The sequence below is a fragment of the Periplaneta americana genome, chromosome 8 (genome assembly GCF_040183065.1).
Source record: "Periplaneta americana isolate PAMFEO1 chromosome 8, P.americana_PAMFEO1_priV1, whole genome shotgun sequence".
NCBI lineage: Eukaryota > Metazoa > Arthropoda > Insecta > Blattodea > Blattidae > Periplaneta > Periplaneta americana.
In genome coordinates this window covers 6,404,371-6,416,500 of record NC_091124.1, presented here as the reverse complement: position 1 = coordinate 6,416,500, position 12,130 = coordinate 6,404,371, and the positions used below count along the sequence as shown (strand labels likewise).

Here is a 12,130-nt window from a genome sequence, read left to right as displayed (position 1 = left end):
CCGAGAGATAAAGCTTCGGTTGGGGGAAAACTAACCAGATAACAAGCGGGGGCTACGCCAGTAGTTATTATGCCTTAAGCAGTGTTCCCAACATACTGTACAAAGTTGATTTATCTTAAATGAAATTTGTTTACATACTCAGTTCCCTAGATATTCAGTTCTGTTACTCAAAGGTTACTATGTTGTAAGCAATTTAGCTTAATTTTCAAACATTTATCTCTTAATAAGGTACTATACACCCTCCTGTCACTGCCACTGCTACTGCCGCCACCACCACCACCGCCGCCGCCCCGCCACCACCACTACCGCTGCCAAGTATAGTGAACAAGGCTGTGTTAACTGTATGCCTCCAGGATATACAAATACAGCGTCTGCCTCCAGACTAGCCAATATGGGTTCGATTCTCAGCGGGGTCAGAAATGTTCATTTAAAATTTCCTCCTCGGGACTAGGACAGATGGCGGTGCACAACTTCTAATCACTAGACTGTGCACAATATGCCTGGGTTAAATCCCAAATCACTCCGCAGTGCATATGAAGAGAAGGCATATGTCACTGTTGATAGCGATTCATCCGTCGGATGGGGACGTTAAACCTGGCGGCCCCCTTGGTGCTGTTTGACAGGAGTAGGCTACGTGCTGGCACTGGGTTTCCCCTTCTCTCTTTCTTACCTTCATCATCATCCTCACTCATTCCCTACGCTACACGTACACTTACACTCACCTAGTACACGACGTAACTCGTCACAGATACACATCAAGCATAATGTGGCCTGCCAAAGTGGTGTGCAACTTGAAAATGGGACACAATCCTGCCACCTATCCGCAATATGCGCAACTCGAATCACGGAAGTGGAGTGGGTAGGCATTAAATACACACACACATTATCTTCGTCTCCGCAATAAGCCAGCTAGTAAGAAATCGAGCAATTGCTAAGCTGCAACATTGTTACATTCCACAGTAAATGCAGCTGTTGTTGTTTGTCCAGTGCCCAGTCATCTGCCATCTTGGACTCCAGCAATGTGTCCTTGCGTCACACAACACACAGGCGTATCCCATCCTGTGCAGTGGCTTACCAAACAATCATGACCTGCTATCACCCTGAACATCGCAACGTGGACCTTGCAGGATTATTTTGGGGTTAGTCAATAAAATTTCCCAGGTTTTACCTTTTGCTCAATCCAAATCTTGTTGTTTTTGGGCAGATCTGAATTTACTTTTGATTAGTTGCTTTACAGAATAAAATGGAAGTCTGTTATCAGATGGCTGTAAACTTCAGTACCCTTTCACGTCTGCTGTTTCATTTCCATTTATATCACAATGAGAAGGAATACAATGTAAGCAATATTTCTTTCTTTTGTAATTTAGTTAGGTATCAGATCATTCTCTTACAATCCTGAATTTAGGTCCTTTTATAGTGTGTTGTGAAATTATAGCTTGTATGCCTGCCCTTGAATCTGAGTTTCATTTAATCTATACAAGAGGTTTTGCAGAGAACTTAAAAATGCACCAATGGCAGAAACTGCCTTTCAGAGCTGGCCTGCATCTTAGTAACAGCTGCGTTTGTGACTAATGTCTAGCACTGCTATCTTCAAATGTGTTTCTTATAAAGGAAAACGTAAGTAATGACGTGTCTATATTGCGTAAATAAAGTACCATCTTTTTAATTGCAAAAAGCATTTCATTCAAATTTGATACTGAAAAATGTATCCCATGTAATCATTGTATAAATGCTTTATGAGCATTCTAAGATATATGTAAATGAAAATGAAAACCTCCCCTTGCTGCAAACAGTGCCTTCCTCAAAATAGGAACAAGGTGTTCATATCACAGTAAAACTTCAAGAATCCATGCAAAGCGCATGGCCTAATTTATGATACATTGACATAGTTTCGACTAATAATTCTTTACATAAATCCTAATTTAACACTAACAAAGATTTCTCCTAAAATTAAAATGTTACTGTAGGATTATTTATAAACTTTTAAACAAATCCTTCCTCAACATCTGTGATAAGAATGGAGAATCAATCTTCTTTAATCTGGAGGATTGACGTCAATATTATGGCAAGTGCTGCCACAGTGGTCCAGTGCCTAGAGCACTGGATTGATAATCCTGACTTGTGTTGGGCAATTCCGCGATCCAGGTAACACAGGGGTTTTCTTTGGTTCATCATCTCATCTCATCTCATCTCATCTCATCTCATCTCATCTCATCTCATCTCATCTCATCTCATCTCATCTCATCTCATCTCATCTCATCTCATCTCATCTCATCTCATCTCATCTCATCTCATCTCATCTCATCTCATCTCATCTCATCTCATCTCATCTCATCTCATCTCATCTCATCTCATCTCATCTCATCTCATCTCATCTCATCTCATCTCATCTCATCTCATCTCATCTCATCTCATCTCATCTCATCTCATCTCATCTCATCTCATCTCATCTCATCTCATCTCATCTCATCTCATCTCATCTCATCTCATCTCATCTCATCTCATCTCATCTCATCTCATCTCATCTCATCTCATCTCATCTCATCTCATCTCATCTCATCTCATCTCATCTCATCTCATCTCATCTCATCTCATCTCATCTCATCTCATCTCATCTCATCTCATCTCATCTCATCTCATCTCATCTCATCTCATCTCATCTCATCTCATCTCATCTCATCTCATCTCATCTCATCTCATCTCATCTCATCTCATCTCATCTCATCTCATCTCATCTCATCTCATCTCATCTCATCTCATCTCATCTCATCTCATCTCATCTCATCTCATCTCATCTCATCTCATCTCATCTCATCTCATCTCATCTCATCTCATCTCATCTCATCTCATCTCATCTCATCTCATCTCATCTCATCTCATCTCATCTCATCTCATCTCATCTCATCTCATCTCATCTCATCTCATCTCATCTCATCTCATCTCATCTCATCTCATCTCATCTCATCTCATCTCATCTCATCTCATCTCATCTCATCTCATCTCATCTCATCTCATCTCATCTCATCTCATCTCATCTCATCTCATCTCATCTCATCTCATCTCATCTCATCTCATCTCATCTCATCTCATCTCATCTCATCTCATCTCATCTCATCTCATCTCATCTCATCTCATCTCATCTCATCTCATCTCATCTCATCTCATCTCATCTCATCTCATCTCATCTCATCTCATCTCATCTCATCTCATCTCATCTCATCTCATCTCATCTCATCTCATCTCATCTCATCTCATCTCATCTCATCTCATCTCATCTCATCTCATCTCATCTCATCTCATCTCATCTCATCTCATCTCATCTCATCTCATCTCATCTCATCTCATCTCATCTCATCTCATCTCATCTCATCTCATCTCATCTCATCTCATCTCATCTCATCTCATCTCATCTCATCTCATCTCATCTCATCTCATCTCATCTCATCTCATCTCATCTCATCTCATCTCATCTCATCTCATCTCATCTCATCTCATCTCATCTCATCTCATCTCATCTCATCTCATCTCATCTCATCTCATCTCATCTCATCTCATCTCATCTCATCTCATCTCATCTCATCTCATCTCATCTCATCTCATCTCATCTCATCTCATCTCATCTCATCTCATCTCATCTCATCTCATCTCATCTCATCTCATCTCATCTCATCTCATCTCATCTCATCTCATCTCATCTCATCTCATCTCATCTCATCTCATCTCATCTCATCTCATCTCATCTCATCTCATCTCATCTCATCTCATCTCATCTCATCTCATCTCATCTCATCTCATCTCATCTCATCTCATCTCATCTCATCTCATCTCATCTCATCTCATCTCATCTCATCTCATCTCATCTCATCTCATCTCATCTCATCTCATCTCATCTCATCTCATCTCATCTCATCTCATCTCATCTCATCTCATCTCATCTCATCTCATCTCATCTCATCTCATCTCATCTCATCTCATCTCATCTCATCTCATCTCATCTCATCTCATCTCATCTCATCTCATCTCATCTCATCTCATCTCATCTCATCTCATCTCATCTCATCTCATCTCATCTCATCTCATCTCATCTCATCTCATCTCATCTCATCTCATCTCATCTCATCTCATCTCATCTCATCTCATCTCATCTCATCTCATCTCATCTCATCTCATCTCATCTCATCTCATCTCATCTCATCTCATCTCATCTCATCTCATCTCATCTCATCTCATCTCATCTCATCTCATCTCATCTCATCTCATCTCATCTCATCTCATCTCATCTCATCTCATCTCATCTCATCTCATCTCATCTCATCTCATCTCATCTCATCTCATCTCATCTCATCTCATCTCATCTCATCTCATCTCATCTCATCTCATCTCATCTCATCTCATCTCATCTCATCTCATCTCATCTCATCTCATCTCATCTCATCTCATCTCATCTCATCTCATCTCATCTCATCTCATCTCATCTCATCTCATCTCATCTCATCTCATCTCATCTCATCTCATCTCATCTCATCTCATCTCATCTCATCTCATCTGTAGTGTAGACCAGTCTCCTACTGTCAGTAAATTGGTCTACGTAACCTGTTGGCAAACCTGTCTCCTTTGTGGCAACCCAACCCCACTGGACATCATCTCACAATGTTTAAACTGATTAAAATTTAGTATAGAATCAAATACGCAACTTGGAAATCAAAATTTGACTTGAAGCTACCAATTAAAATAAAACGCGAATCCCGTGCAGGTAGAAAGCTTCTTCCTTCCCTTTCTCACAGATAATGTAACACTGTATCAAGTACAGATCTGTGCAAGAACTCTCTTCATTCATTTTCTGTAAATAAATTAGGGAAATGTTGAAAACTAACATATCACGAGTGCAGCTTTACGGATCAAAACATCTGGCGACTATAAACACTGAATGAATTACTCACTCATAGTGTTGTAATCATGTTGACATCATTCTTGTACAAAAACGGTGCTTTAAATTAACCTCAAATGCAAACAGGACAAAAATACAACAACCATGACTGTCCCAGTCAAAACAGGATGTGTGATCATCATAAATGCAAGATAATTCTGCTAAACATACTTCAGATAAGACTCTTCCAATTCCAAGTATAAGATTTTATTAACTTCTCAAATTTCCAGGTAATAGCGTGCGATGTTCGGACAAAACTCCTTCACATGCTGTTGTCCATCATTTGCGCATTTCCGGTACAAGAACAAGTGCAAGGTATCAACTCTTGAGGACCTAAATACATCTCGTGTAAGAAGGGCACAACGCGCAATTCCTGAATAGAATATAATATGAAGATGTAGAACACATGGGGAGGATGAGGGAAAGAAAAACAATCACATGTGCTGAGACACACTGGGTTGGAAGTCTGGGTGCAATCAAACACGTGGGGTAATATAAAACTGATTAATGAATTGTGTATTTGATGTTCATTTATTTCCTTACACATGCCTGGAATTTCACAAACGTATACAGTTCATCACATGCTGCTCTTCTGTCAGCTATAAATTAAATTAGGTTAAGAATGCAGATGCCAGCATTCTTTCCAGAACAAACATCAGACAAAGTGTGGCACAGACAGTCTGAAATAAATCGAGGCAATTGGCCGCGGTAGTAAGGTAATTAATAACATTACAATTTTGAAAATATTGCACTTCCAATATTGTTGTAAATACCGAAAGCAAAAGCAATACATCATTTGGGGGGAGGGGGATATAACTTCACTCATTAGCAGTGGCGTAGCATGAAATTTTGAGCAGGGGAAGCTAATTCAAGTTGTCTTTCATGCAATATGAGAAAACGTATTACAAAAATACAGTCTTAAAATAAATAGTAGTCAATGTCAAGTCAGCAGTCGAAGATTGGTTGGAACATCGTAAGTAACACCAGTAAGGCAACACCTCAAATGGTACGTAGTAAAATATGATTTCACGGTTTACACATATCTCTAACAAATATATACGTATATGTATAACACTGGCTCATTCCCTGTCATAGTTAGAGGAATCACAATATTAACAGTCAATAGATACACTACGTAAGTATGCGTCTGTCTTTTGGTTGTGTCCTTCGTTGACAGCAAGGGAGTCGGTCATTTGTTTTTTACATCACACTTTTGTTCGTAAGTCAGTCTTGATAACAGAATTGTCCTAAAAATTCAAGTAAATTAGTGTCAGGAACTGTTGTTTCACTGATTATTTATTATATCAGCCACAATGCATACTAACACTTCAACTGACGAAAAGGGATAACTCGGAAACTACTTGTTATCAATGTCAAAGCTAGCTTCTTGCGAGCCTTGCGACAAGGATAGTTTAGTTAGAAAGGGATGGAAAATCTGCGGGGTGGGTTACACAGAAGAATGAGTGTAAGAAACCAGTCTGCTTGGAAACTGTTGTGTGCAGGTTTCTTGTTTACTGCTGCATCACAAATCATCCTGAGCTGCCGCATCACAATATTTAAGGCGTAAATATAAATTCTATTAAAATTAATAAATAATTTTGTCCATAGACTGAAGGTTTAGTATGAAATTATTATTAACTGGGGAAGCTGGGCTTTCTACCTTACATTGACGCTATGCCACTGCTCATTAGAAACACAAATGAGGTCATTTAGAAATTACAACTAGAACACCCATTTAGGTAACCCCAAATACAACAATAACTTTTGTAAACAAATTACTGAGAAAACGAAAGTGAAGCTTGCCATGACATCAGTGTTCGAGAATGTTGTTAAATTGAAAGTGCAAGTAAATAATTTGTGTTTTGTTTTAAATTTTGGAAACAAAATGGAAATTTTAACGTGAAAGCCTCAGCAAGTACAGTTGCCTAATGCTGGGTTCAATTTCTTGATTTTAATTGTAAATCTTACGTACTAATAAATTTATTCCGATATTTCTCGTTATGTTAATTTGTGAAGAAAAGACGCAGCATCACAAATGATTCTGTATACGGGTGAATATTCTGAAATGGGCAAATATGAATAACAAAGCTGGAAAAAATATATTATATTAAATTCTATACTTTTTTCTCACATTGGTTACATTTGCTCCGATTATCAGTATCAGTTGAGCTTAAAAAAATTTATGTGAGATTTTCTAATTTAAAAAAAAAAAAGCCAAGGGATTGTTGTTATCTTTCCCTTACAGCCCATTGTTTAAGGTATATTCTAAACTTCTGTACTTCAGATTTCACTTGTCTTCGAACATTTCTTTTTTCACGATCAGTCATATCTGCTATTTTCTTTCTTTTTTTTTATATTCTTTGCCATAGTCCCTTTTTTTCTGCAACTCCTCTTCAGTCATATTTGCCCTCTGCCTACGTATCTTTTCCCTTTCATATTTCCTACTTTCATCATCAGACTTTTTTTTTTCTTTCCTATACACAATCACATGAAATAATATTCGAAGTTACTTTATCCACCAGTATTTAATAATTTATGTTAAATGAAACAGCGTCCCACAATAAAGGGACGGACATTACAGGGACGTTGTTACAAATTAGTATAATTTCCGCAATAGTTCTGACAAAATAAATCGCTAAAAATATCATGGAGGTTAGATTTTTTAATCGACAAACATTGTAATATTTTGCATATACTACGAAAGTTTAGTATATACAAACTATATTTAATGCCACCTGGGACCGGTGTTACCAATAGAAAACATAACATTCAGTCATCAGTGATGATTTTTGTATTTTTCAATAAAATAAATTACGATAATGGACGAAAAGTTTTTGAACTGGCGCCATGTTGACCTCTCATCACTACCAACCGTTAAAATTTACCACATGAAGCAAAATTGTCTTTTGTGTAGCTCTTTTATTTCGAGAGACCAGCGTTACGAAATTTTTGGGGACAAACTTTACGTTAAAGTTGTGTCCTTTCAGAATTAAACAAACAACAATTCCTGTCTTCCAAAACTATTTTAACTATTTATTTTTATAATCTTGGCCGAGGAAATAAAATCAAATCGAGACATTCCGAGAAAAACTTAGTAAAACATATGTAGTTGGGGACATAGGGACCATAGTTACATTTTGATGTTTGAACGTTATTTTTTAATTATAAATTTTAAAATTAATCCTTTTATACTTTGTTTCCAACTAAAACATGTGAGAGTTAGTTAATTAAACGCAATAGTAATCAGTTAACATTTTCAAGAAACTCCTTAAATCAACCGGGACATACATTTACCCATTTCAGAATATTCACCCATACCTCATTCTTCTGTACTGCAACTCTCTTCCGTTTAAGTAGGGATTGCGAAGAGAGAATAAGAAAGCCGCACTACACCGACGTCCCTTGTCTGTGCTCTGCAAAGAATAGTGACGTCTACATGAACTTCAGACACAGTACTGCAGTCTTGTAGCCGTGAACACACTATGTAGGCATGTACTTGTGTCACTCTCGCACACACATCCAGTCGCCAGACTGACACACATCTGGCTCTTCTGCAGTGTTTGTTTTGACAAAGATTATTATATACAAAATGTATTATTATATTACAAAATCTGCGACCTTCACGCTCAAGGCCATGTACGCCTCTCACATGAAGTAATACAGTTACATGAGGCGCTTTCAGAAGATCTGTTTGTTTGTAAATGAATTAAATGACATCCGTCACAAGTTTCGTATGACACATGGTTACATTCTTTCTTGGTGCTTAGTCACCGAGTGCGCCGAGTCATTTTCGGCATACATATGACATTTCATTCATTCACAACCAACAAGAACTTACTTTCTGGATATAATAGAGATGAAGCTGTAAGGACGCAGGGAGATACTTATATCACGTGCTGGCCTTTAACTCAGTAAGCTGAGTGGTCTGGAAGCAGTGGGGGCTGGCGCGGCACTCAAATGCAAAAATATAACTTTTGGTGTTTATGCTGGACACAAGAACTCCAAGTTGCAGTCTTCATATCATCATATCAACAACATAATAACCATTACTGTCATTATGGTGTCACAATCCTCTTCAATGTCATCGTAATTCTCATCGCCCCCAATATTTCAACAAGAGATATGGGCAAAATTAATAATAAATAGGACCAGTTCAAGCAGCACACTCTGTCTCCATATTTAATGAAGGAGAAGAAGAAGTGGACAAACTTCAACATAGATATGAGGCAGTCCACCAGCTCCACTGCACTTGCAATGTCAATATTTCAGAATGTTGTGTGAACAATGTTACCTCACAGTCTAATATATATACTGGGTAGTCACGAAGCTCAATACTTATTAAATATGCAAACATAGACCATTGAAATATGCATTCACAGATAGTCGCTCACCACCAGGATCGCTACTATCGCCTCATCACAGACTCTTTCCCTAGCAGACCATAAAATGTATTGTACTTTCGATATCGTGTTCTTTTGAAAAATTAACACCTTCCTTCCACTATTGAAATATGAAATACATAAGGATTATTTTCATAAAGTATATATTATATTCTATAAACTCACCTTCCTGGATCTTTCGGAAGAAGGATAACTCTGACCTCTTTTTCTTACAATTTGTAGTACTACAAACGTCTCCTTGTCCCATATTATTATTCAAATTCTTGTATTTTAGCCATTTACAGTTATTACAACCGATAACGAACATTTCACAGTTTACATAGCTTTTCACAACAAAGCGAAATACGGCACAATCAATGCCTTTTCGATCTAGACCAGGCCGTAATGTTTGTTCGGGTTTTCTATTTCAGTGTATGGAGCTCATTGAATTATTATATTATAACTTTATTGCGTATCATTGCTAAGTTTTATTTAGTGTAATGTGTCCATAAGTTCCGTTTACTTCTTGTTGCATAATATGTTGCAGAAATAATTACAAAACTGTGTTATTTCAATGTGAAGAGAATTTTACATGTTAACATAATCTGTTCGCGTCAACATTTCAAGTTTAGAATGGAAGCTATTTTGAGGTTTAATAAAAAAGAATTTATATTGTGATTTCAATTTAGCACATCTACCTTCCTTAATTTTAGACAAAACATTTACCATACCACTCCTATGAAATTAGTGTACGTACATTTGTGTTACTTCGTCTCTTAAGTAGTAGATAAATACAATAATTCAGTACTCAATTGGAGTATTAAAATTGAATGTCCAGGGTATCATACGTGACATTATGCTTAATTATAAAGTATGATTGCGAATTTAGGAATATAAGTTAAATATAGTAAACATAACCTATAGGCCTAATTTTTATATGAATGGCAAGGCATTGGAGATCACTAAATTTAGACTGAAAGGGGCAACTGGTACAGTAAACATAACTTATAATTTCAACATATCTAAATATCCGTGCGGTGCAATTGAAAACTATTGAATCGTGCATAAATGAATGTACAAAATTTTCGCACTATTTAATCGAAATAAGGCAAGTATTACACATACGAACAACGTAATTTTCACACCATAAATAATATTACATCTTAACTCGCAAGTGAATTATGTCTGAAGTGTCTCATAATCATTGTTTTAAATTTTATTAATGGAATTACACTACATTTTAGAGAAACATATGTTAGTGTTTATGCATTCCAACTAATTTATATGGTTGAACCGCCGCCCTTCCTGATTGGGTTAAGGGAGTCACACGGTCTGCCTTACGGCCTGTATTAGATCACGATGGCAGTGGCACAGTCTATTGTTCCTAGTACTCACAGCGCTCCAAGCGGCTAGCAACTATCGCGAGATTTGCAAAAAATCATCCCTAGCTTCGTGACTGTATATAGTAGACTGTGGTTACTTCATGAGAACGACATGTTTTTCAGCTCCCAGATTATCCCCACCTTCTGCAAAACATTTTTGCCAAGTATTTTCAGTTTCAGTTATTGTTTCGCATTTCCACACTGCGGAAAGACTGAAATGGCATTTTAGCTAATAGGCTACACTGTAACAAACTCCATGTGAGGTAACACTGTTCGCACAACCACACTTGCTGTGAATGAACGTATTTGTACATACAATGTACAAGTCAAGGGCTTAGACATGAAGAGGGCAAGCACAACTAAGTCTGTAAGCTACATTGTATCCGGAATCAAGAGGCAGATGGAGGTAGGCAGAACGCCTGATTCTATGAAGCTCTTTTCACCGATAAGGAAAAGTCTGTTCACTCCTTCTAATTCCTATAAACTACTCTGGAACAACAGTTATCTAGTTTAGTACCTCTTACCCTGAAATGTATACATACTACCATTTCTCTCACACCATACTTTCATTTTCTACAATGGTCTGGTGAAGCAAAAATGCGTACAGATAAAACAGTGATCAAAAATGTTCCAAACTACACTCTCAGTACAAAACAATACACTACATCCTAAAGCAAATATAATATAAAATTTCAGCCATAAAGATGCACAGGAAATAAAATCGAGAGTACAATGATACACAATAAAAAATCATGGGATTACATAAATATCAAATACCTGCCTTGTATCTGCCATGGTGACCTTCACTCGCACCACGAACTGAATATAACGAAGAAAAGAATTTACAATAGCCAATCAGCAACCTGCACCTGAAATGAAACAATCTGTACAGGATCTACCCAGCTAACTTCGTCTTATTCACTTACAAGAACTTCAGAATTTCTATTTAATCGTTTAGTTAAAATTTGATCAAACAATTTATATCCTATATTCAGAAGGCATTACCTTTGTACTTATGACTATATTATGGATATTTGTGTACACTTACGGTCTTACTAATAAACCGTGTATAGTTTTTATACGAGACTTATGCAGAGTTGGGACAGAAAACGTTACTAATAAACCATGCTTATGCGATGGATGTCTAAATAATCTGTAACTATACAATGGGAATTGCTTTGCAGTAGTTATATACACGAAACCCCTTGTTTAAGCGTTGCATATGGAGAAAAAATGGCCGCCCCTCTAACAGCTGTTCGTATCGTCTGTCATTTTATGATGATGGTTGCCTTGTAACCACAGAAGAACGAACCAAAGAGCACAGAATAATTAGAATAATATTGCTGTAGCTTGTACTCTTTGACCAATATATAGTGTGGTAATCGATCAGAGCCAGTTGTACTATCGATACTTTACACGGCACACTAGAGTGCTCTACCGGA

General features: G+C 37.3%; 1 protein-coding gene across 4 annotated transcripts in view; it reads right to left on the bottom strand.

Moving 5' to 3' along the window:
* Positions 1 to 5,417: 5,417 nt before the first annotated feature.
* Positions 5,418 to 12,130, bottom strand: part of LOC138704428 (quinone oxidoreductase-like) — a 29,796-nt gene continuing 23,083 nt past the window's right edge. For all 4 annotated transcript variants that reach the window (XM_069832296.1, XM_069832294.1, XM_069832298.1 and 1 more), the window contains one exon: positions 5,418 to 11,557. The gene's annotated coding sequence lies outside the window, so the exon portion shown is untranslated. The remainder of the gene's footprint in view (positions 11,558 to 12,130) is intronic.